The sequence below is a fragment of the Lepidochelys olivacea genome (genome assembly GCF_965140295.1).
Source record: "Lepidochelys olivacea isolate rLepOli2 genome assembly, chromosome: 11".
Lineage (NCBI taxonomy): Eukaryota > Metazoa > Chordata > Testudines > Cheloniidae > Lepidochelys > Lepidochelys olivacea.
Window position 1 is genome coordinate 54,392,815 of NC_140421.1, and position 27,137 is coordinate 54,419,951.

At 42.3% G+C, this 27,137-nt stretch overlaps 1 long non-coding RNA gene across 1 annotated transcript; it reads right to left on the reverse strand.

The window, feature by feature from the left end:
* Positions 1-2,136: 2,136 nt before the first annotated feature.
* Positions 2,137-25,984, reverse strand: LOC311528076. The gene is made up of 3 exons (XR_014713506.1): positions 25,892-25,984; positions 17,699-17,760; positions 2,137-2,450 (listed from the first exon to the last, which is right to left on the reverse strand). It is a non-coding gene; the product is annotated as an uncharacterized lncRNA (long non-coding RNA).
* Positions 25,985-27,137: the final 1,153 nt, after the last annotated feature.

Genomic DNA, 27,137 nt, shown 5'->3' on the forward strand with positions numbered 1-27,137 from the left:
TTCATTGCTATGCACATAAATGTAACCATTCAATTCCACAGAGCATCAGGGAAGTGGGGCAGCTAAATCTAGTATATTGCGTGGAACATTTGTCACTAAGTACTGTATGTAATTCCCTTTGCATTTAGGCTTACATGTTTCTAAGTATTTACAACAATGCAATTATGCCAGAATTCCCAGTTCAAAAGACTTCATGAATAAATTTCTTGACTGCTACCAAACATATTGTATCTGGTATGTCCAGCCATTCTGCAGAATGCACCTCTGGGACGCTGAATGTACCAGTACCAAGTCCATAATAGTGTTGTGATGCCTAGACTTCAATGAAAAGTTAGTGGAATAAATCCCTGTTGAAACAGGAGCTGAGAAACAGCAAAGAAGTTGGCCACATTTAATTTAACACATCACAATATCTGAGACACCACAGTTGTTTCCTTTTCCAAATTTATGGAAAATTATGGTAATATAAAAACCATTATGAGGTAGCTGTTGACAGATGTTGAGTTCTTAATGGCAACCACTGCAATGACAGCTTGTCTTCCTGGTCAGTTAACAGAATAGGTTAAAAAAATGCCAATCATCGTCCACAAAAGTCCTTTCATGGAACAAGCCATACCTGAATGATGGAAGACAAGGCATTAGTGGCTTCCTCTGGAAGTCAGTTATCAGGCATACTGAAAATCATCTTTCCATTCTCTTTCCTGGTGGGGGAACGGAGAAGTCCAGTCTCCAACCCAGGTCTCTCACTGTACTAGAAAACTGCTATTAAAAGCATGATGGAGGCTGGATGAGTTGGTAGAGGTGATCAGGAAATGCCCCTACTGACTCACATCTTCTCCTAAAACTGTCCTTTTTCACCCTCCTCCAAAAAAGCCAACTTCTAACCTACCAAAAATCCTCTCAAGATCACCTGATATCAAGGTCTCCTACCCCAGGTAACAAAATCCCTCCATATGACAGGTTTTAGAGTAGCAGCCATGTTAGTCTGTATCCACAAAAAGAAAAGGAGTACTTGTGGCACCTTAGACTAACAAACTTATTTGAGCCTAAGCTTTCATGAGCTACAGCCAGTGAGCTGTAGCTCACGAAAGCTTAGGCTCAAATAAATTTGTTAGTCTCTAAGGTGCCACAAGTACTCCTTTTCTCCTCCCATATGAGTTTCCCACTTTCCCCAGTGCCATCCTTAGAAAGATATCCTGACCTTGGGGTTGTGGCAGCCTTATAAATGACCATTCTGAAATGAAGGAGATGTTTTAAGTAGTAAATCTGTGGCAGAGTAAGGTATAACAACCTATTTATGTACCTTCCAGAAGGCAATTCAATGACAATTATTAAAAAGTACATTAAAATTTGCAGTTAAATTATATAGCAAAAACAATTTAAATGACGCTCTGCATAAATCAAGAGGATTTGCATTTTGCAGCTGAGGTTTGCATTTGGGATAGTTGTGACTTTTTTTACAGAGAGGGACTAGCAATTTAAAGGAACATGTGTGGGGAATTTAATTTTTGAGGATGTGCGGATTTGTGTGGAACAGGGCTGTCGACTTTTTAACACTTCACTCCTGCCGTGAGTTTTGTTGTATTTTAAATCATCAAGTAGGTTACCTGGAGCCTTGCATAAGTCTTCTTTTTCTGTGTCTGTACTGGAATTGATATAAATAAAATACTGCTCCATTACACTAGCTTTTCAGTGCAATCTTTCTAATACCTTGTTTAGATGTAGCAGAGAGAAGGTAATGAAATTTACCTTTGGGGATAACATTATTCTGAAAGGAAATTAACATGGCCAACGCATGATATATGTGATTTTAATTTAACAATTTTTGCATATTTAACACATTGTACTTAAAAGGATTGTATGGTAGCTTTTATTTAGTACATTGGCCTTAAGCACTGCCTTAAATCAGAAAAGAAGAGAGAAAAGGTTTGTACATGTATCAGGTGTTAATGATAACAATATTTTAGCTCTTAATATACTTGTTAACATTTCTGGATTTTTAAAAGGCACAGGAGAACACAATTATGTAAAGATTTCAGAATGATGCTGCTAGAAAAAAAATGTGTTTGTAGTACACACACCACTTAACATTAACATTTATAATATTAGGCCAATGCTTTATATTTTTCAGAATATTGCTGATATATGGAAAACATAATATACACTCCCCAAAACAATTCATGGTAATAGCCCATGCAGTCTGAAAAATCATCAGCTGTATCAGACTCCAGATTGCAGACACAAATTTTGAGTGTATTTATGCTATTTTAAAAAGTAATGAATGAAATAAAGTAACCAAAGTAGTCACTGGCAGTGGGATGTTGGCTGTTACGCACAGTCATTTTTGTGTTCAGTCAGCTATCTGCAGTCTCAGGTCTAGGACTCCCTTGTAGTTTGTCCTCGTTTTGCCCTCAGTAACATGCTGTGCAATCCCATTCACGTCAGTGGTGCTGCATGGTGAAACAGAAGGCAGAACATATTTTTGAACTATTCAGGACAAGTCTGTGACCAGCACGTACACAACTACATGGGTGGGAGGAGTGTGTAAGGAGCTTTCCCTTCATGTTTGATGTTCAGCTCAAGGTTCACTTGGATTCGTAGTCCCCGCACTTGATAGAGCGCAGGGACTGCTCATTCCTTGTACTTTGGAGATCCTCATCATGCCAAAGAGGATGGGGGGTGTGTGTTGAAGACATGGCTCCTTTGGCCTAATTCTCCCCTCAGGATGGACCCCAGTCTGTTGTGAGTGAACCCAACTGCTGGATCTAATGTGCTTCTAAGTCCCCTAGATCTGGGTAGTGACTGGTCATGGTTCCTAGCTCTGGGTCTGTCAGGCACACTCCAAGGTACAGAACCAATCTCTGACATTCTTCCTCAGCAGTGGGACCCCACAGCACTCCCTCCAAAGTTCCACCTCAGTGTCGGCACGCTGAGCATCTCAGTCAACACCTTCAGGGATAACATTTCAGGAAAGCAAAGCTTAGCAAAGGAATTTAACTACTCAGTGTTGCCAACTCTGATGATTGTCATGAGTCTTAACATAATTATTGTTTTCCTTAAAGACTCAGCTCTTGGAGTCAAATGGATATGTGATGATTTTAGCCTTCATTCTTAAAGAAAAAGTATGTTTCTAGCCTTCATGGCTGTGAAGAAATGTGATCCCGGTGCACCCTAAATGCGCAAAAAGTAGAAGGCAAATCTATTTTGACATAATTTCATGATTTTAAAGCCAATCTCATGATTTTTGGTGAGCTCGTGATTTTTGAATATACAAGGTTGGCAATATGGACTACTGCATTTAACAAAGCATACTAGAGAGTTATAAAATCTTTACAAAATAAAAAATTATGAATGCAGCATGCCCAGGTCTTTTCTTCACCCTACTGTGAGTCCTGGGTTTGGGAAGCATTCTTATGCTATGCATAAGTCTTTCTTGCTTCTGTGTAGAGAGCCATTCAAAGTAAATGGACCTATGGGCAAAAGAACGAATTGTTCCAGTTGGGAAGAGCCATTCAACACGGATAGCTCCTCATTGTTCTGTCATAGCTTCTCAGAGACAGGATTACCACTAGGTGTCAAATCTCCACCACCAATAAGGATGATGCAATCCACAAGATGCTATAAAACAACATGAAGGTTGCAGTCTAAGTAAAGTTTACAATACAAAAATCAAGTCTCTGAAGCAAAATGGAGTTCACAATTTGACACAAACATATCCCCAGTCTGTCACATGGCTGGTACGAGACATGAGCTGTGTCCACCAGGGTGAAGCAACTTAAAGGCCAGCATACCTTGCACAGTTCCTACCAAGACACTTGGATAGGTACCCCTGAGGCAGCAGCTCTCCCCAAGCTCCATCCCTGGGCAGTGCATCTCCCCAGTGCACTCACTGCAAGGCAGTAGTTACATGTCACAATTTTAGCCCTAAACAGGCATTGCTCTGCTATTTTTCTGCTGCTAATCATATAATTCAAGCATGCAATACTGTTAGGCCAGTTGTGCCCTCCATTGATGAGGTTTTTTTGCAGGAGTGGTGGGTGAAATTCTGTGGCCTGCGTTGTGCAGGAGGTCAAACTAAATGATCATAATGGTCCCTTCTGACCTAAATATCTATGAATCTATGAGGCAACTTTGAAGTGAAATGGAGGGGGTGTGCTGTGTCTCACGGATGTAATAGGAAGCAGAATTTGGCTGTTTGTGTTTTACGCTACGTGTCTTTTGTTTGGAATGTGATGTACCTCTCTAGCTTCTGATGACATCGCTACTACTTCAGGTTCACACTCATAAGTAATATGAGATCACTGGGTCCTCTCGATGTGTGCACAGCCTTACAGCACAATTACTTGCATATGGAGGACCCTATACACTATCTTTCAGATCTTAGATATTACTTTCAAAAGGACTGGTAATGTGTTTTATTTTCCTTGCTACTATGATGTGGTACATAATTTTTGTATGCATGGACAAACAGCCCGAAAGAGCTGATATTCAGAGGTGTGGAAGAAAATGAAATTGAAAATTGAAAGAAATGGGACCTGTGGGAGCTTGGCATTTTGGATATTAAGGCCCTAATTAGAACCATTATAATCATAGGAAACAATGACAATGGCAGTTGGTAAACTACACAGGTCACTGACATTATTATAAGTAATGCCGAGGTGTCTATGCCAACTCTTGTTCCTTAAGAGAGATGATCTTGTAAATTCTGAAACCAGAAAGGACTTATTTATGGCATTCATCTCTTGAAATCAGTATTTTAATCTTTCAGGCCAGTCTGATAATTCTTTGTGGAATTTTCATATGCACATATTCTGCCTATTTATACCTAGCATTGTCTACTGTTTTTGTCACTAGTTTACCTCTGGGAGAATCTGGAAGAGGATTTTGGCCACCAGTTTAACAAATACGAGGAAACAGCTCAACGGGCCTGAAGGTGTTAAAGGTTTTGAAGGAAATATGTTGAATCTCATGAGGATAAGATTTTAAATAGCAAAACAGAATAAAAGTGTTTTTTTCAGCTAGTCAGATATACAGTAGGCTATGTCTGTTTCTTCATATGTACATATTTATATAATGGACCAAATGTTTCTTGCCTTACTAATATCAATGGAGCTATTTGTGTGAGTAAGGAAATAGGAATTTGGCCTAATAAGTGTAAGATATGTAAGAGTAGGAATTTTGTGCAGGCATTGAGGTATTAAAAAAATGTAGCTCCATGAGTCTAGTTTTCTCCTGATATTGAGACTTACTTTTGTTGTTCTACTGGAAAACAAACCATAACTATTTCTGTATTTCTTACAAACTTTGAACAAGCTCAAAGACCTATTTCTGTGCCAATCCATGATAAAAAGATATGATATGATACCATTAAACAAATCAATGGTATGCTTTCACCTGGAATACTGAGTTTAGTTCTGGTCACCCTAACTCCATCAGGAATTTATTTATTTATATATAAAAACCTGAAGAGATACACTAAGAAACTTGGAAGATTACTCTGTTGCATTCCCTTAAAGATTCCTGCAGTAAGGGCAGGTAGGCATAGTCAGTCCTTTTATAGAAAAATGGGGATAACTTCCCACACACTTCTCTAGGTCTGGGTCATGCTTACTCCAATTCCTATTAGCAATGCTATGTATGTAGTTTAAATCACCTTTGACTTTTCCATTTTCTGGTGCCTGCCTGGATCCTAGTATAGGCTAGTACAGTCTCCGAATTTGGTTCCTTGGTCTCATTTGTGTTCTGGGAACACAGAATAATGATAGTACAATGCACTCTGGCCACACAGCCTTTCCACTCTGGTCTGTCCCGTATGGTTGAGGAGGTATACCTCCTCATTTACGCTGCCAGAATGGCATAAATTGGCCTTAGTCAGTGGGCATCCATGAGACACTGCAATGATTCAGCCACAGGTGGAGTGCAAAATGGGAGATGTCCTGATTCTCTCCTATGGTCAATGAAGGACCCAGAACGGCAGCTCCCATAAGGCACTATGGTAGCTCAGGAGCACAAAGGTTAACACTGACTCAAAAGGAAAAAAACAAAACAAAAAACCCCACAACATGCTTTGTTTCCAGTTAACAAAACATTTCCATTCAGATCAAACTAAACATTGTTTCACTTTCCTAACAGAAAATCCCACTGAAACTGATCTTTTCAAATGGAAAATTTTGGTTAACTGGAGCCCATTTTCCTATGGGAAAAAGTTTCAAATGTTTTTGATAAATCCTAATTAGTTGATGGTTATTAATCATAACTTAAAATAAACAGGCACACATCTTTAAATATTCATTAGTTCACAGTTTTGTAAATTAAAAGGGCACATGCAGATAACATTAAGTTTCCAAAACTTGGTTATGCTGTTCAAGATTTCATCTGTGCTGAAGTCTATAAAGCTCTGAAACATTCTTTTCTAATTGTCATCAAAGCTATACTAAAAAGTTCCATATGAACTCCAGTGGAGAAATATTACAAATCAAATTGCTTCTACCTTGGCATTTCTTCTAATAAATGCTGTAAATTGATCCATTTCCAAGGTGTAAATATTACTCCTTTGGAATTTCATTTATTATTTGCTGGGAGACAAAAGTAAAAACTGAGCCCTAAGATACAAAAACTATTGAATAAGAAGCAGGAATTATTGATGAGGCTGTGCCAGTTGGAAGATGAGGGAAAAGGCGAATATTTTTTCACTATGTTTATTTCTGTACTGAAGAAATATTTAGAAAAGTGATCTTTATAATCGGGGTTGGGGGTGCGGGGGCGGGGGGGAGAAGTATAGCAGGAGTCTTCAGATATCTGGCCTGATTCAGAAACCTCTAGAGATTTACAAACAGAATTATCCACATCACCTCATAATTCTCCTATTTAACTCATATCCACAGCTGGTTTTGTTCTATATTTACCTGGGAAAATATATTCCAGTTCCAGAAGAGGTAAACTTTATATTTATTTATATATAAGAGAGCTGGTCAGGAATTTTCCAGTGAAACTTTTAAATCAGCAAATATCAATTCGTTGCAAGTGAAACAGTTCACGAGCAATGGATGGTTATATGAATCTTCAGATTTGGGGGCGGGGGGGTTCAAAATTGTCAATATGAAAGGTCTTCCCCTCCCCCCAGTCCAATCCAACTTTTCTTGTCAAAAGTTTTGTTCATTTTTGCTAAAAAAAGTTATTTTCTGAAAGATTGAAATCAACACATTCTGAAATTATTGTAATGAAAATTTTCTATTGACCCAATTGTGAAAATGTTTTCAAATTCTCAGTCCACAAACATTTTTGAAAGTTTGACTTTCCAGCATATCTTCAAAACTGAGGAGAGATTTTTTTTTAAACCCAGCTCCGTGATCTAGTAATATAGCTGTTCATAGCATTGTACAGGCAAGAGAAATTATGAACTCTGCCTTAAGGAGCCTGCAATCTAGACTCATCTTTTTTTGTGCATATTGTTATTGAAATGTAGCCTCAGAATCAGCCCCAATGCATTTAGGGCACTCTAAGAAACTCATGTTAATGTCTAGTATAATACTTTTAATTAGTTTCTTTCTCCATTATAGAATATAGTACATCTACGGGTCTGGTGTACCATAATATTTCAGAACAGTGTCTCAACAATAATCAGCAATTCTAAATTGTCCTCTTCATTATCACAGTCTGATGTTCCCTCCATAGCTTGGTCAATAGTTTCTAAGAAAGCCTCCCATTAAATTACAGTACATGCCTTATCTCATCCCCTTCTCATCATTCAGTGGGAGAATGATCACCCTCCATCTTACCCTCCCCCCCGCCCCAGTTGAGATGCAGTTTGAGTGGAGAGGATACATTTGCCTGTCTAGTTCCAAGGGAAGGCTTTCGTAGGGCTAGTTGAAATTTTTCCACCAGAGAGACTAATAAAGGAAAAAATACTAAAGGGGCAAGAATTATTTTTATTCCATTTGATCTGAAGCAGAACAATTTTTCACTTTCAGTTGATTTTTAAACAGATTGTTGCAAGTTATTGCATGCGCACATGCGCGCACACACACAAAAAACAGAAAAATTGTGAAAAATATTTGAATTGCACACAAGGGTTGTTTGACATTTATCATACAAAAGATTTATTAAGTTTTTGATCAGCCCTAGATTTTAGCAAGCCAATGTAGCCTGCTGTGGTGGGTAAGTCAAACACTTCCTCTTCTACTCTGGTAGTGATTCCTCAAAATAAAAAAATAGATACCTTCTGAAATACTATAAGCTATGGGTGAAAACCGGGCTCCACAGAAATCAACGGGAGTTTTTCCAATGATTTCAATGGAGTTACATTTCACCTATCTAGCTTCAGGGAAGACCAGGTGCATTTTTGCCTTTCCTTCCTGACCGGAGTGGTAGACCAAAAATCCATTCAAACCGTCATCTTGTTCCTCATCTGCTTTTTTTGGGTCTGTAACAGGGTTTACTACTCACCACTGGCATGCCTCCTTGTGGTTCATCACTGATCAGACACCCCTTCCTGCAGTCACTTAGCCTGTTGTCTCAATCTCACCCTACAGGACTCAGGGTAGTCATCTTCTTTGTGACTTGTCCCTCCAGCCAGATCATTTTTGTTCTCCCCTTCCGCAGGTCTGTCAATGTTTCTCTGGAAAAGTTGTCACTCTGCCATTCCAGGAAAACTTCCATTCTACATACAAGGCGGTGCCACTTCCCCAGTGGCTGATAAGGGGAACCCAGGCCCACCCTCAACTTTGGGTTCCAGCCCAGGGACTCTGTGCTCTACAACTATTGAGTACTTACTCCAGGTTGCCACTTCCCTGGGCTATGTCCTACTTCCTCTTCTTCTTCCTCCTCCACCTCTGGGTTTACCATCTGTCTGAGCTTCCTCCACTGCCCGTGGCTACTTCCCCCTTTGGCTTTTTGCCAGATACTGTCATTTCTAACAAATCTCCCTCCTGTGAGGGAGTGACTGAAGACTATTTACCCCTGCAGCCCACTTTTGTTCTCAGCTTCTTAGCTTTATAGAAGCCTGCCTGTTTCTGCCGAGGTGAGCTTCATCCTTCATTAAGGATTATTGATCCCTGGCTCTCCTCCAGGTGCAACCTCTGCAGTTAATTGGCCTATTTAGCCTATCTTAACCCCTTCAGGAATTGTGTGGGGGTAAACACCCCGCCACAATGCCTGTTCCTTGTTTGTTCTTGATCTGAATGCTTTCCTAGAGTTTATCATTTTTAAGACATACAGTCTAAAGAAACAGCTGTGTCGTGAAATTATGGCATTTGAAGTGCTGTGGTCCTGATTTTCTGAATACATCATGTACCGAGTAAACAGTTTTCAGTGCTGTTCAGAGTAAATAACAGTGTCAGAGAGAATGAGGTGGAATCAACAGCAGTGGACATAAACTCTAGAAATTGCTTCATCTTATTCATTATACTTTCAAGTCACATTTCCAGCCAGCTACACTTCTATTTAGTGTTGGTTGGAGTTGCATTTTTTCACATTCCTGATGGAATCTGGTTTATTATAGTACTTGACCTCCCTTCCCTTCTCAGGAGATGCTCACTTCTTGATATAAGGCTGGAAATGCTTAGCCACTTGGGACACATGAAACGGACTACGATTACAAGCGGAGATTCATAATATGTGATTTCCTGTTAAGTGGTTTTTCTGATGCAGTGAAACTCTTAAAACAATGTCAATGACAAAATGCCATTTGAACAGCCCTGAGTGAGGAACAAACAGATTCTGTGATCATTTGTTGAATAATTGCAATTGTTCGTGAATGTCTTGGCACGTGTACTTCTGCGGTGAAATCACGATGAAACACACTAGAGCAGCATGTTTTATGTGCTCTAACAAATGGTTTTCTAAATTAGTTTTTTACTTTTTTTTCAATTTCCTAAGATGGCATCTAATTATACTAAATGTCTCAGTTTATTTACAAAATGCTCATAACAGTGGTGGGATTTCATATTGCTCCCAATCCAGCAGTCCATTTAAATCATCTAGGGACAGATTCTCTCTGGCACTTACGCAGTGATGGGGGAAAGGGAAAAAGGAGTAAGAAGCCTTCCCGTCTGTACTTTTGTGGAGGAACAGAGCACCTGAAGACTGTGAGGAAGAGGCAGGCTCTGCTGCCCGGACACTCAGACCAGGGAAATAGCTGGCTGTGGAGGGGGTAGTAACTAGCTCACCACTCAGAGCGGTAGCAATGGGGCCATAAAAAACTGCCCCAGAGATGGACCTCATGTCCCTCCTGCTTTGGCATTCCCTTACTCTGAGCTCTGTACAATTTGCTCCTTGAACACACCTGGGATGGCTACATATTGAAAGTCATGTGTGAAATGAGGAAGTAAGAAGAGCATACTATTACCGTAACTCCCTACTGCAGATAGGTGGTGTAAACCAGTGCAGCTCCTTAAAAATCAATAGTTATGCCAATTTACACCAGCCAAGGATCTGTCCCTTCAGTTTCAAAAGGCACACTTTTTGTTTAAAGGACACACGAAGAATGAAAATCTTATTAAAACATTCCTTACTTGTATGAATGATGCTTTTGGTTATGAAATTGGAAATAATGTTAAGCATCAATTCACTTGATACCATTTATGCTGGTCGTCTCCATTGCACAAATCTTGCAGAATTCAGCTAGATTGATCAGTTCCACTTCAGTTTTTAGTAAGTTTCTGCTATCCATTTCTAACACATTATCACTGTATAATACACACATCAATGCAGAGTAATGTTTAAATCAAATTCGAGGTAAGCTGACAGTCTATTTAAATTAGTGCCATTACAACAAAAGAAAGATATTGGTTTGAAAATAACCTTTGCAAGATATATAACATCTCACAGAAACTATCCTTAAAAAGATCTTAATGTGGTTCATTCACAAATAGACAAAATTCAAATGAATTTGCCTCTTATTGAAATTGATGGCAGCTGATGTAAGAAACCTTAACTTTTCTGAAGATCCACGTTTCATAGATTCATACATATTTAGCTCAGAAGGGACCATTATGATCATCTAGTCTGACCTCCTGCACAACACAGTCCACAGAATTTCACCCACCACTCCTGCAAAAAACCTCTCACCTCTGTCTGTGCTACTGAAGTCCTCAAATCGTGGTTTAAAGACTTCAAAGAGCAGAGAATCCTCCAGCAAGTGACCCGTGCCCCATGCTACAGAGGAAGGTGAAAAACCTCCAGGGCCTCTTCCAATCTGCCCGGGAGGAAAATTCCTTCCCAACCCCAAATAGGTGATCAGCATAACCCTGAGCATTTGGGCAAGATTCATCAGCCAGATATTACAGAAAATTCTTTCCTGGTTAACTCAGATCCCACCCCATCTAATATCCCATCACAGGCCATTGGGCCTATTTACCATGAATATTTAATTACCAAAAACCATGCTATCCCATCATACCATCTCCTCCATAAACTTATCAAGTTTAATCTTAAAGCCAGATAGATCTTTTGCCCTCACTGCTTCCCTTGGAAGGCTGTTCCAAAACTTCACTCCTCTGATGGTTAGAAACCTTCATCTAATTTCTAGTCTAAATTTCCTAGTGGCCAGTTTATATCCATTTGTTCTTGTGTCCACATTGGTACTGAGCTTGAATAATTCGTCTCCCTCTCTGGTATTTATCCCTCTGATATATTTATAGAGAGCAATCATATCTCCCCTCAACCTTCTTTTAGTTAGGCTAAACAAGCCAAGCTCCTTGAGTCTCCTTTCATAAGACAAGTTTTCCATTTCTCGGATCATCCTAGTAGCCCTTCTCTGTACCTGTTCCAGTTTCAATTCATCCTTCTTAAACATGGGAGACCAGAACTCACACAGTATTCCAGGTGAGGTCTCACCAGTGCCTTGTATAACGGTACTAATACCTCCTTATCCCTACTGGAAATACCTCTCCTGATGCACCCCAAGACCGCATTAGCTTTTTTCACGGCCATATCGCATTGGCGGCTCAGTCATCCTATGATTAACCAATACTCCAAGGTCCTTCTCCTCCTCCGTTACTTCTAAATGATGTGTCCCCAGCTTATAACTAAAATTCTTGTTATTAATCCCTAAATGCATGACCTTACACTTCTCACTATTAAATTTCATCCTATTACTATTACTCCAGTTTACAAGGTCATCCAGATCCTCCTGTAGGATATCCCTGTCCTTCTCTAAATTGGCAATACCTCCCAGCTTTGTATCATCCGCAAACTTTATCAGCACACTCCCACTTTTTGTGCTGAGGTCAGTAATAAAAAGATTAAATAAGATTGGTCCCCAAACCGATCCTTGAGGAACTCCACTGGTAACCCCCCTCCAGCCTGACAGTTCACCTTTTAGTAGGACCCATTGTAGTCTCCCCTTTAACCAATTCCTTATCCACCTTTCAATTTTCCTATTGATCCCCATCTTTTCCAATTTAACTAATAATTCCCCATGTGGCACAGTATTAAACGCCTTACTGAAATCTAGGTAAATTAGATCCACTGCATTTCCTTTGTCTAAAAAATCTGTTACTTTCTCAAAGAAGGAGATCAGGTTGGTTTGGCACGATCTACCTTTTGTAAAACCATGTTGTATTTTGTCCCATTTACCATTGACTTCAATGTCCTTAACCACCTTCTCCTTCAAAATTTTTTCCAAGACCTTGCGTACTACAGATGTCAAACTAACAGGCCTATAGTTAACCGGATCACTTTTTTTCCCTCTCTTAAAAATAGGAACTGTGTTAGCAATTCTCCAATCATATGGTACAACCCCTTAGTTTACAGATTCATTAAAAATTCTTGCTAATGGGCATTCAATTTCATGTGCCAATTCCTTTAATATTCTTGGATGAAGATTATCTGGGCCCCCCGATTTAGGCCCATTAAGCTGTTTGAGTTTGGCTTCTACCTCAGATATGGTAATATCTACCTCCATATCCTCATTCCCATTTGTCATACTACCATTATCCCTAAGATCCTCTTTAGTCTTATTAAAGACTGAGGCAAAGTATTTGTTTAGATATTGGGCCATGCCTAGATTATCCTTGACCTCCACTCCATCCTCAGTGTTTAGCGGTCCCACTTCTTCTTTCTTTGTTTTCTTATTTATATGGCTATAGAACCTTTTACTATTGGTTTTAATTCTCTTTGCAAGGTCCAACTCTACTTGACATTTAGCCTGTTTCAATTTATCCCTACGTGTTCTGACCTCAATAAGGTAGTTTTCCTTGCTGATCCCTCCCATCTTCCACTCCCTGTATGCTTTCTGCTTTTTCTTAATCACCTCTCTGAGATGCTTGCTCATCCAACTTGGTCTACAACTCCTGCCTATGAATTTTTTCCCCTTTCTTGGGATGCAGGCTTCCGATAGCTTCTGCAGCTTTGACTTAAAATAATCCAGGCCTCCTCTACCTTTAGATCCATAAATTCTTCAGTCCAATCCACTTCCCTAACTAATTTCCTTAATTTTTGAAAATCAGCCCTTTTGAAATCAAAAACCCTAGTTGCAGATTTATTTTTGTTAATCCTTCCGTTCAGTTTGAACTGAATTAGCTCATGATCACTTGAGCCAAGATTATCCCCTAAAACCATTTCTTCTATGAGGTCCTCACTACTCACCAAAACCAAATCTAAAATGGCATCCCCTCTAGTCGGTTCAGCAACTACTTGATGAAGGAATTCATCAGCTATCACATCTAGGAAAATCTGAGCCCTATTATTATTACTATCACTCATCCTCCAGTCTATATTTGGGAAGTTAAAGTCTCCCATGGTCACACAGTTTCCATTAGTATTTACTTTATTAAAAACATTAAAAAGGACCTATCCATACCCAAATTAGATCCCGGCGGTCTATAGCACACCCCAAGCACTATCCCAGGGGATGCTCTAATAGTTTTCTTCCCCAATGTAATTTTTGCCCAGACGGACTCTGTCTTATCCATTTCATCGCTTCTTATTTCTTTACATTCTACCTCATCATTGATATACAATGCTACTCCACCACCTTTACCTTTATTTCGGTCTTTCCTAAACAGCACATACCCTTCAATACCTGTAGCCCAGTCATGACTACTATTCCACCATGTTTCTGTTATCCCTATAATATCTGATTTTACTTCCTGCACCAGTAGCTCTAGTCTCTCCATTTTGTTACCTAGGCTCCTCTCATTGGTGTACAAACATCTTAATTTTTGCTGTTTGGCCTCACTCACATTCTGTACCCTATTAGGCATGGTCATTCTACAGCCAGTATAACCTATTAAACTGGTATCTACACTGCCCTTCCTCCTACCCACTGCGGTATCTCTCTTACTTCGTTTTCTTTCCTCTTGATGCTAAAATCCGGTGTGGAGATTACCTGGACATCTCCCAACCATCTCCCCCAAATTCCTAGTTTATTATTAGGGAGTGTGATGGGGTTCACTCACCACTGTGGTGCCTCCTGCTGGCTGTCCTGGGGGTTAGCTCTGTTCACCAGGGCACCCTCCTCTGGTGGTGCCTTGCCACTGTCACTTTTGCTCCAGGACCTGTGCTACTCCCAGGACTGTGGCATCTTCTTCAATGACACTGCCCTCCGGCTGTGCCACACTCTGTATTCCCTGCTTCTGGTGGACCTTAAACTTCCCTCAGTGGCAACTGAAATCCATTGTCCCGTGGCTGCTTCACATGTGGCTCGAGCTCCCTCTTCTCCCCTTGCCTCAGGGCCTCAGCCTGCAAGTCTTAGCAGTTAGCCGGGAGCTCTCTTTAGCTCCCCCCGTCCCTGCTTGCAGCAGTGCTTTGTCCCAGGCGCTGGTGCTCCTTCCTCCTGCTGCGAGACTAGTCTTCTCCTGGTCAAGCTCCAGTCAACCACTGAACACTATTCTGCTCTGCCCTGCCCTGCAGGCCTTCTTATAGGAGCCTGCTGGGCCATGATTGGCTACTCCTCTCAGCCCCTTTCTAATTTGCTCCCTAGGGCTGCTTTTAACACCTTTTCTGCCATTGCGGGGCAGCTGCCTCATTACAGGTAGGTATTTGTGATGCTCTGTACCTTGGGGGAACACCCTACACCCCCATGTTTATCCTCATAATATGATTGTGTCATGACAAGTGTCTTCGGAAAGCTCATGATACACTGAGCATTGTTATAATAATTATTGTTACAGTAATGTTATAGGTTATAATTTCATGTATATAGTTATGAGGCTGAAAATGTGTCCTCATGGCTTAAAACAGGCCCAGGCAAAACTCTCCAAGAGCAGAGGGGTAGTTCACACCTCATCATGGCATGTATGAGACAAACCCATCCCAGCCTCACAGGAACAAAGGACACTGGCTTAGGTAGCAACAAAGGATCTGCTGGGCTCTTGAGTGAGTCACCTCCCTTCCTTTGGTCAGTTTGAGACTGCAATGAGGTAATGTTCACCTGACTCTGAAGGGGGGGGTGGGGAGTGGGAGGGCAAATCACATGATAAAAGGGAGCGACATTTGCCATGCTCTTCCTCTCTCTTCCACCTCCATCTACAGACACCACCACCACCACCGAGCGACTGAAGTGCTGATTAAAGGCGAGAGCCTGGCTGAAGGGCAACCAGCCAGCCTGTGGTGAAAAGCATCTGAGTTTGCAAGGGCACTGAAGGTGTTAAAATCAGCTTAGAATGCATTTTGCTTTTATTTCATTTCACCAAATACGACTTCTGCTTTGATTTATAATCACTTAAAATCTTTGTAGTTAATAACTGTGTTTGTTTATTCTACCTGAAGCAGTAGGTTTGGTTTGAAGTGTGTCAGAGACTCCCCTTGGGATAACAAGCCTGGTGCAGATCAATTTCTTTGTTAAACTGGCGAACTTACATAAACTTGCAGCATCCAGAAAGCATAACTGGACACTGCAAGACAGAGGTTCCTAGGGTTGTGTTTGGGACCGGAGATATTGGCTAGTGTCATTCGGTTGCACAATCCAAGGAGCAACTTACATGCCACAGGCTGTGCGTGAACTGCTCAGGAGTGGGGGTGCTCACAGCAGAGCAGGGTAAGGCTGGCTCCTAGAATCAAGGATTGGAGTGACTTAGCAGATCACCGGTCCAGATAACACCAGAGGGGAACGTCACAGTATTATATTATTATGATTATAAAGTGCCTTATCTATGTTTTTTCTGGTTTTCAATCACCCCAAAAGTGATAAGATTTCTGGCTCCCTAATGTTCTCATCTGAACCTTTTGGTTTGGGATAGTCAGCTTGCTACCATTCCCCATATATATATAAATATAAATATCGGCATTTACATAGCGTGTAATTCACTATATGCAGGTTTGAGATTTGAGCAGTGTTGTGTATGCTTACCCAGCTCAGTTGGATCAGTGGTTGACATTACTTCCTTTTGATTAAGAGACAGACAAGAGATGCTATTTGCCATAAACAAACATTTAAGAGGAACTTGCTTACTATCAACCTTCATTAGGCTTCCAATGACTTTATTAAACCATCCAATCCTATACAAAAATATTTACTTGCAGGAATTCACACAGCACTACCTCCTCTGTGTTAAATGCTTACAGTTTAATTTTCTTATATTCTCTCTCCTGGAATACATTAAAATGACACTCTGTGACTCATAAATGAAACAGATATTTTCAAGTTCTGTATACACTGGTCCTACCTGATGTATACTGGTGTAAATCAAGAGCAACTTTATGGAATTTGGCCCAAGTATAATTGCAATGGACACACTTGTGTCCTTACCTTGCAAACTACACTAGATATGGCTACAACTTTGTTCTCAGCTCCTGTAGGTTATAAAGGGATTTAAAGGCCCAATGGAGCAGACAATGCATTGAAATCAAGAGCTGCAAACCTTCCCTGCAGAAAGAGACTACATTTTAGATGCCCTCATTGTGCCTATGGAATGATGACTCTCCTCTTCTCCTGTCTGTTGTATGTTCACTTGCAATAGTAATAAAATAAAAATAGTAGTTCTTATTAGAACTGGGGAAACTAGTCATGAGATGAGAATAGCTTTGTTTTGGTTAATGAACTGTCTAAACATTAATGTACCATCATGTTTGGTAAAGATGATGGGAGCAAGGCACCACGCTCCTCTGGTTCTGGTCTTGTCTGCTCTGAGCTATGCTAGCTGGCAATCCTCTCCAGGGCAAAGTTCACCAGCTGAGAACTGGCAGAGCACAGCAGCACTCTGGCTCTGCCCTTTCCCACCCTTTAGCATGCTGCCATGCCAGAGCTGGAGAAATGGTGCGGGCTACAGCACATGGGAAGATTTCTCAGCTAGCCAGAGGCAGCCAGTATTCAACCCCTTTGCACCTCCTGAATAGTACAGTGGTGTCAGGTTGGGGAAGAGAATTTCTTCCAAGGTATGAAGAGAGCAGAGGTGCAATTAAGACAACCAGCTGAGTGCAGAACAGCGTAGCCAAAACACCCATAAAGAGGGGAAGGGAAGAATAAAGCATTGTGAAAAACCAAACCAACAAACAATAAAAACCTATAGTGCAGATGAGCTGAAAAGGCCCTGAGGGGAGAGAGGCAGCAATCATGAGAGATGTTCTTTTGTTATAAACTTGCAGTAGAAAGCCATGCCTAATATTTAGAACGCAGGGCATTCTTCTCAGTGCTAAGGATCAGAGAGTGAACCCATACAATTAACTGACTGAGCCTTCAAATGACAAACCTGCTACAACAGAAACATTTCTTTCCTCCTAAGTGAAAAGAAGATGTGATTGGAAACGGCATGCTTACCCTGGATGAGAAACATTCCCAGATCCGCTCATCCAAAATATGTGCTGCATTATTATTACGGACTGATTTGAAAAAAGACAAAGACAAGTGGAAACATATGTTTAAATATGCCAGATGTATATAATACTCCCTGAGTAGCCTATTTTTCATGCATACTGTATACACTGTTTGTTTCATTTTAAAAAATAATTAAACATACTAAATTTCTTAATACACTAGTCACACAGGGTGAAAAAGTAGAGAAAGGGAGCCTGGAGATAGGGAGCCAAACTCAGCACTAGTATAACCCAACTGACTTCAAAGAAAGGTGAATTTGGCCCTTCATATAATAAAAACACTCCGGTAAGGAGTGGCCAGATGAGAACTGAAAGAGAAACTGCCCAATAAAAATATTTGAGGATTCTATTTGCCCCATGTCACACATCTCCCACCCCCCTTCTGGCCACCCACCAGATTGCTGCGAGGGGAATACAAGCTTGTGTGTCTCTGGTTACCTGGGTGTTTTAAACTTAGAGCGTGAATGGAGTCCACCCACTTCCCCCATCTTGGGTGCCTTCGGCACATGCTCGGGGTTCAGACCTTCTGTCTGGCACCCCCTTCTGAGAGCTGGAATGCACTGTCCAGCCATCTTGACCCTGGCTGCAGTGCTGATCCTTCAGATCCTCCTGTACTAAAAACACACTCCTCTCCCAGAACTCCACTCCAAAGGTGACACACTTTTGGTTTACAGTTTAACTCTCTCCAGTAGCTAACAAGTCATTTTACATGCTGTCATAAATATAAAGGGAAGGGTAAAACCCTTTGAAATCCCTCCTGGCCAGGGGAAAGCTCCTCTCACCTGTAAAGGGTTAAGAAGCTAAAGGTAACCTCGCTGGCACCTGACCAAAATGACCAATGAGGAGACAAGATACTTTCAAAAGCTGGGAGGAGGGAGAGAAACAAAGGGTTTGTGTGTCTGTCTGTAGTCGTCTTGGCCGGGGACAGAACAGGAATGGAGTCTTAGAACTTTTAGTAAGTAATCTAGCTAGGTATGTGTTAGATTATGATTTCTTTAAATGGCTGAGAAAAGAATTGTGCTGAATAGAATAACTATTTCTGTCTGTGTATCTTTTTTGTAACTTAAGGTTTTGCCTAGAGGGGTTCTCTATGTTTTTGAATCTAATTACCCTGTAAGATATATACCATCCTGATTTTACAGGGGGAATTTCTTTATTTCTATTTACTTCTATTTTTTATTAAAAGTCTTCTTGTAAAACACTGAATGCTTTTTCATTGTTCTCAGATCCAAGGGTTTGGGTTTGTGGTCACCTATGCAAATTGGTGAGGCTTTTTATCCAACATTTCCCAGGAAAGGGGGGGTGCAAGTGTTGGGAGGATTGTTCATTGTTCTTAAGATCCAAGGGTCTGGGTCTGTAGTCACCTAGACAAATTGGTGAGGCTTTTTACCAAACCTTGTCCAGGAAGTGGGGTGCAAGGTTTTGGGAAGTATTTTGGGGGGAAGGACGCGTCCAAACAGCTCTTCCCCAGTAACCAGTATTAGTTTGGTGGTGGTAGCGGCCATTCCAAGGATAACGGGGGTAATATTTTGTACCTTGGGGAAGTTTTGACCTAAGCTGGTAAAGATAAGCTTAGGAGGTTTTTCATGCAGGTCCCCACATCTGTACCCTAGAGTTCAGAGTGGGGGAGGAACCTTGACATGGTGGCACAGTGGTGGGATTAACCTGAAATCATTTTGAGATCCAGTTGAGATTTTTTGAACTAGAAATACAGATTTTAAAAAGGAATTTTTAGGAAGTCCAGAAGGCAGCTTTGAAACTGAAAGCAGCTTGGTTTCTCTCTGCTTTGTGGCCAAGCAGAGACAAAAGGGGATTATCTTGTGAATTGCAGATTTTCTTTGCCTGGAGGCAGGGTATTTAACTCCTGCAGGGAAATTCACAGTCTTCCAACCCAGAGGTTTTTTTTTTTTTTTTTTCTTTTCTTCCTAAAAGTAAATAGGGGGTGTGTGCTCTACCCATTTGCCTGGAGACAAAAGTGGCAGGGTTTTTTTTTTTAGGATTTTGATTTTTTTTTTTTTTTTTTGTTTTACAAGGAGCACAGGTTTGAAAAGAAATTTTTTTCTTCTTTGGGCTGGGTAAGCAGGTTTCCAAGTAGTTGGAGGTTTTTTGCTTTAATTTGGGCCCAGAGCAGAGACAAGGGAATTGTCTTTTTCTGTAGGCTGACAATCACTATCAGAGAATAGGTATTCTATTCCAGCACAGCAAAATTTTACAGCCAAGTTTTGTTTGTTTATTTCTAAACCTCGGGTGTAAAGTTAGTTAAAAACAGAGAGGTTAGAATGGCCAAATCCTCAGCTCGACTACAGCTGGAATTAGCCAAATTTCAGGCTGAGGAAAAACAAAGGGAACATGAAAGACAGATAGAACTCATGCAGCTGAAGAAGGAACAAGAAAGGGAGGCAGAACAACACCAAGAGGCTGCCCACAAGAGGGAAATGGAGGCAAGGAAGCATGTGGAGGAGGAGAGGGAAAAAGAGAGGAAGCATGTGGAGGAGGAGAAGGAAAAAGAGAGGAAGCATGTGGAGGAGGAGAAGGAAAAAGAGAGGAAGCATGTGGAGGAGATGGAGAGGATAAAGGCCCAGCAGAATATACCAACAAACCCTAGCAATCCTTCTCCAGGTACCACTTCCCATCCCAGAAAGTTCCCCACCTACAAGGCAGGTGATGATACTGAGGCCTTCTTAGAAAACTTCGAAAGGGCCTGCCTTGGGTACAACATCTCTACTGACCAATACATGGTAGAGCTGAGGCCACAGCTCAGTGGACCCTTAGCTGAGGTGGCAGCTGAAATGCCTAAAGAACACATGAACAAGTATGAACTGTTTAAATCCAAGGCGAGAGTCAGAATGGGGATAACACCCGAGCAGTCTCGTCGGAGGTTCAGAGCCCTAAGGTGGAAACCAGACATGTCATTTACCCGACATGCCTACCACATTGTAAAACATTGGGATGCCTGGATATCAGGAACAAGTGTTGAATCTCCAGTAAATTTGCCCTTCCTAATGCAAATGGAACAATTCTTAGAGGGTGTTCCTGAGGAAATAGAAAGATACATCCTAGATGGGAAACCCAAAACTGTAATTGAGGCGGCAGAGATTGGAGCCAGATGGGTGGAGGTGGCAGAGAAGAAGAAAACTGGTCGCAGTTGGAGCGGAGACCAGAAGGGACCACCCCAGACCACACCCTATTACCGGGGGCCGCCCAAAGCCCCACCTACCTCCCAAAGAACCCTCCAGACCCCTTATCGTCCCACCACCCCGTTCTCCAGCAACCCTCCTCGCCCCAGTGACCCGTCAGCTGGACGATGTTTTAAGTGTAACGAGCTGGGGCATGTAAAGGCCAACTGCCCCAAGAACCCCAACAGATTACAGTTCATTGCACCGGAATCACACCAGAGGTCCACAGGCCCAGATACCTCCCAGATACCCTTGGAGCGGAGGGAAACTGTGAGTGTGGGTGGGAAGAAGGTCACCGCGTGGAGGGACACCGGAGCACAAGTGTCAGCTATCCATGCTTCCTTAGTGGACCCCAATTTAATCAACCCAGAGATCCAAGTGACGATTCAACCCTTCAAGTCCAACTCTTTCAATTTGCCTACAGCCAAGTTGCCTGTCCAGTACAAGGGCTGGTCAGGAATGTGGACTTTTGCAGTCTATGATGATTATCCCATCCCCATGCTGTTGGGGGAAGACTTGGCCAATCATGTGAAGCAGGCCAAGAGGGTGGGAATGGTCACCCGCAACCAGGCTAAACAAGCCGTGAGGCCTAGCTCTGTTCCGGAAACTTCTATCAGGACCCAGTCAGAGGTGATGGACCTGGACCCCAGGCCAATGTCTGCAACAGCAGTAGTGGATCCAGTCCCAGAGACCCAGACGGAACCAGTCCCAGAACCGGAACCAGCCAAACAACCAACACCAGACCCCGTGTCAGCACTGAATCCAGTACTTGCAACCTCAACACCAGAGGGCCCCACCGAACCTGAACTGGCAGCAGCCGATAACCCTACACAAGAGGCTCAGCCGGAGCCTGAATCCCAACATAGTACACCAGTGGAGAGCGGTTCACAGTCAACAGAAACAGCTCCATCCCCTATATCGCTTCCAGAGGGACCAAGCCTAGGTCCACAATCCCATGAGGAACTGATGTCTCCAGCATCAAGGGAACAGTTCCAGACCGAACAGGAAGCAGATGAAAGCCTCCAGAGAGCTTGGACGGCGGCACGGAGCAACCCACCGCCTCTCAGCTCTTCTAATCGATCCAGGTTTGTTGTAGAAAGAGGACTTTTATACAAGGAAACTCTTTCTGGGGGACACCAGGAAGACTGGCATCCTCAGAGACAGTTGGTAGTTCCAACTAAATACCGGGCCAAGCTCTTGAGCTTAGCCCATGATCACCCTAGTGGCCATGCTGGGGTGAACAGGACCAAAGACCGTTTGGGGGGGTCATTCCACTGGGAGGGAATGGGCAAGGATGTTTCTACCTATGTCCAGTCTTGTGAGGTGTGCCAAAGAGTGGGAAAACCCCAAGACCAGGTCAAAGCTCCTCTCCAGCCACTCCCCATCATTGAAGTTCCATTTCAGCGAGTAGCTGTGGATATTCTGGGTCCTTTTCCGAAAAAGACACCCAGAGGAAAGCAGTACATACTGACTTTCATGGATTTTGCCACCCGATGGCCGGAAGCAGTAGCTCTAAGCAACACCAGGGCTAAAAGTGTGTGCCAGGCACTAGCAGACATTTTTGCCAGGGTAGGTTGGCCCTCCGACATCCTCACAGATGCAGGGACTAATTTCCTGGCAGGAACTATGAAAAACCTTTGGGAAGCTCATGGGGTAAATCACTTGGTTGCCACTCCTTACCATCATCAAACAAATGGCATGGTGGAGAAGTTTAATGGAACTTTGGGGGCCATGATACGTAAATTCGTAAATGAGCACTCCAATGATTGGGACCTAGTATTGCAGCAGTTGCTCTTTGCCTACAGAGCTGTACCACATCCCAGTTTAGGGTTTTCCCCATTTGAACTTGTATATGGCCGTGAGGTTAAGGGGCCATTGCAGTTGGTGAAGCAGCAATGGGAGGGATTTACACCTTCTCCAGGAACTAACATTCTGGACTTTGTAACCAACCTACAAAACACCCTCCGAACCTCTTTAGCCCTTGCTAGAGAAAACTTACAGGATGCTCAAAAAGAGCAAAAAGCCTGGTATGATAAACATGCCAGAGAGCGTTCCTTCAAAGTAGGAGACCAGGTCATGGTCTTAAAGGCGCTCCAGGCCCATAAAATGGAAGCATCGTGGGAAGGGCCATTCGTGGTCCAGGAGCGCCTGGGAGCTGTTAATTATCTCATAGCATTCCCCACCTCCAACCGAAAGCCTAAGGTGTATCATATTAATTCTCTAAAGCCCTTTTATTCCAGAGAATTAAAGGTTTGTCAGTTTACAGCCCAGGGAGGAGACGACGCTGAGTGGCCTGAAGGTGTCTACTACGAAGGGAAATGTGCTGGTGGTGTGGAAGAGGTGAACCTCTCCATGACCCTTGGGCGTATGCAGCGACAGCAGATCCAGGAGCTGTGCACTAGCTACGCGCCAACGTTCTCAGCCACCCCAGGACTGACTGAACGGGCATACCACTCCATTGACACAGGTAATGCTCACCCAATTAGGGTCCAACCTTACCGGGTGTCTCCTCAAGCTAAAACTGCTATAGAACGGGAGATCCAGGATATGTTACAGATGGGTGTAATCCGCCCCTCTGAAAGTGCATGGGCATCTCCAGTGGTTCTAGTTCCCAAACCAGATGGGGAAATACGTTTTTGCGTGGACTACCGTAAGCTAAATGCTGTAACTCGCCCAGACAACTATCCCATGCCACGCACAGATGAACTATTAGAGAAACTGGGAAGGGCCCAGTTCATCTCTACCTTGGACTTAACCAAGGGGTACTGGCAGGTACCGCTAGATGAATCTGCCAAGGAAAGGTCAGCCTTCATCACACATCTCGGGCTGTATGAATTTAATGTACTCCCTTTCGGGCTGCGAAATGCACCCGCCACTTTCCAAAGACTTGTAGATGGTCTCCTAGCGGGATTAGGAGAATATGCAGTCGCCTACCTTGACGATGTGGCCATATTTTCGGATTCCTGGGCAGACCACCTGGAACATCTACAAAAAGTCCTTGAGCGCATAAGGGAGGCAGGACTAACTGTTAAGGCTAAGAAGTGTCAAATAGGCCTAAACAGAGTGACTTACCTTGGACACCAGGTGGGTCAAGGAACTATCAGCCCCCTACAGGCCAAAGTGGATGCTATCCAAAAGTGGCCTGTCCCAAAGTCAAAGAAACAGGTTCAATCCTTCTTAGGCTTGGCCGGTTATTACAGACGATTTGTACCGCACTACAGCCAAATCGCTGCCCCACTGACAGACCTAACCAAAAAGAAACAGCCAAATGCTGTTCAGTGGACCGGAAAGTGTCAGAAGGCCTTTAACAAGCTTAAAGCGACACTCATGTCTGACCCTGTACTAAGGGCCCCAGACTTTGACAAACCGTTCCTAGTAACCACAGATGCATCCGAGCGTGGTGTGGGAGCAGTTTTAATGCAGAAAGGACCTGATCAAGAATTCCACCCTGTAGTGTTTCTCAGCAAAAAACTGTCTGAGAGGGAAAGCAACTGGTCAGTCACTGAAAAAGAATGTTATGCCATTGTCTACGCTCTGGAAAAGCTACGCCCATATGTTTGGGGACGGCGTTTCCACCTGCAAACCGACCATGCTGCACTAAAGTGGCTTCACACCGTCAAAGAAACTAACAAAAAACTTCTTCGGTGGAGTTTAGCTCTCCAAGATTTTGATTTCGACATCCAACACATCTCAGGAGCTTCTAACAAAGTGGCTGATGCACTCTCCCGTGAAAGTTTCCCAGAATCAACTGGTTAAAATCGTCCTTGAGATGTGGAAAATATTGTTAGTCTTTATGTACTTGGTAGTATATTTAGAGATGCATGTGTCTTATTAACTCTGTTTTCCTAGAGCTCCAGGAAGAAATCCCAGCCAGTGTTTCACCCTAGCTGAGATTTGGGGGGCGTGTCATAAATATAAAGGGAAGGGTAAAACCCTTTGAAATCCCTCCTGGCCAGGGGAAAGCTCCTCTCACCTGTAAAGGGTTAAGAAGCTAAAGGTAACCTCGCTGGCACCTGACCAAAATGACCAATGAGGAGACAAGATACTTTCAAAAGCTGGGAGGAGGGAGAGAAACAAAGGGTTTGTGTGTCTGTCTGTAGTCGTCTTGGCCGGGGACAGAACAGGAATGGAGTCTTAGAACTTTTAGTAAGTAATCTAGCTAGGTATGTGTTAGATTATGATTTCTTTAAATGGCTGAGAAAAGAATTGTGCTGAATAGAATAACTATTTCTGTCTGTGTATCTTTTTTGTAACTTAAGGTTTTGCCTAGAGGGGTTCTCTATGTTTTTGAATCTAATTACCCTGTAAGATATATACCATCCTGATTTTACAGGGGGAATTTCTTTATTTCTATTTACTTCTATTTTTTATTAAAAGTCTTCTTGTAAAACACTGAATGCTTTTTCATTGTTCTCAGATCCAAGGGTTTGGGTTTGTGGTCACCTATGCAAATTGGTGAGGCTTTTTATCCAACATTTCCCAGGAAAGGGGGGGTGCAAGTGTTGGGAGGATTGTTCATTGTTCTTAAGATCCAAGGGTCTGGGTCTGTAGTCACCTAGACAAATTGGTGAGGCTTTTTACCAAACCTTGTCCAGGAAGTGGGGTGCAAGGTTTTGGGAAGTATTTTGGGGGGAAGGACGCGTCCAAACAGCTCTTCCCCAGTAACCAGTATTAGTTTGGTGGTGGTAGCGGCCATTCCAAGGATAACGGGGGTAATATTTTGTACCTTGGGGAAGTTTTGACCTAAGCTGGTAAAGATAAGCTTAGGAGGTTTTTCATGCAGGTCCCCACATCTGTACCCTAGAGTTCAGAGTGGGGGAGGAACCTTGACACATGCAGAGAGGCACTTTGCCCAGAGAGCTGAACACATTTGCTCTTCTACTTAATCACATACAGCACAAAAGTGTACAGAACATACAAAAACAGCATGCATCAAACTGCAGTGTCCTCCACTAGCTCACCCTTCCCTTGTCAGTGCTTGTAAAACCAGTTGTGGGTTCAGATAGGAAGGCAGGCTCCCGTGCCTCAGGAGGTGCTACATGCTGGGCTGCTTCCCCGTCATGGGCTGGAGAAAATGGCCAAAGATCCAGAGAAATCAGCTCCTCCCTATTTATAACTTTTAGCTCCCTCTGTCAGGTGGTACCCTTGCAAGCTTCCTATGGGAGACTATACCCTGGACAGGTGACTTAATTGCCAAAACAACTGCCCCCCTGACAAACCAGTTCCCTTGGGTAGGAGCTAGTCTATTGTCTAGAGCAATTACATTTAAATAGAGGGCGATTTCTCAGTAAAAGCCTTGTATTACTTTGTCTTGGAACTTCTTTACAATATGGAGGCACAATTAGTGGTGTAGTGGTAAAAGAAGAAGTGGGTAAACTAACCTCAACAGTGCCCAGAAGAGAAGTGGATTTACCTGCCTTTACCATAACTACACTATGGGGCAACATCACAACAGGGAAGTCAACTAACCCCACATTCAAAATGGAGTTTGCAGCCTGTACAGATACAATCAGAGTCCCCAATATAAAACAGAATTCGTACATTTCTACAGATTCGCAAATCATACCCTGCTACATGTATAATTGGTTGTGCAAATTAGTGCAGCAGAAGTCCTAACAAAAGTCAATGAAAATGATACGCCTGAGTCATACAGTTGCTTTTGAAAATCCAACTCTTTGTAAGACATCCTGGGAGTTTTGCCATTCTCTTGAATGTGGCCAGAATTAAAGCCCTGGTGTCTATCGTGAGAATTACACCCTCTCTATTCCCATGAAAAATACCAAGGTCTCCCATTTCTGACTGCTTCTGAGTGGCCTTCTTCAAATATGCATAGTTGCCATATCACTGAATGGAGAAAAATGTCAAGACCAAATTTTATCAAATTGGAAAAAATATTTAAATTGAGTTTAGTATCCAATGCTGGCAGGGGGAATAAAACTCTTTATATTGCTGTATTGATTTAAAGACAATGTGAATTTCAGAGAATAGATATGGATTGATCTGACAGATGTGAGCAGCAACTCAAGAGAGCTTTGGTCATAATGATCTGATTCCATTGTTTCACTAGAAATATGCAAAACAAGACAGAGGTGGTGGAAGGAAAAGATACATTCTCGAGATTATATTATTTTTCAAAAAGGTAAGTGCTTCTATTTAGGAGATCCAATATATATTATTAATTATTATTATTATTATTATTATTAGAGA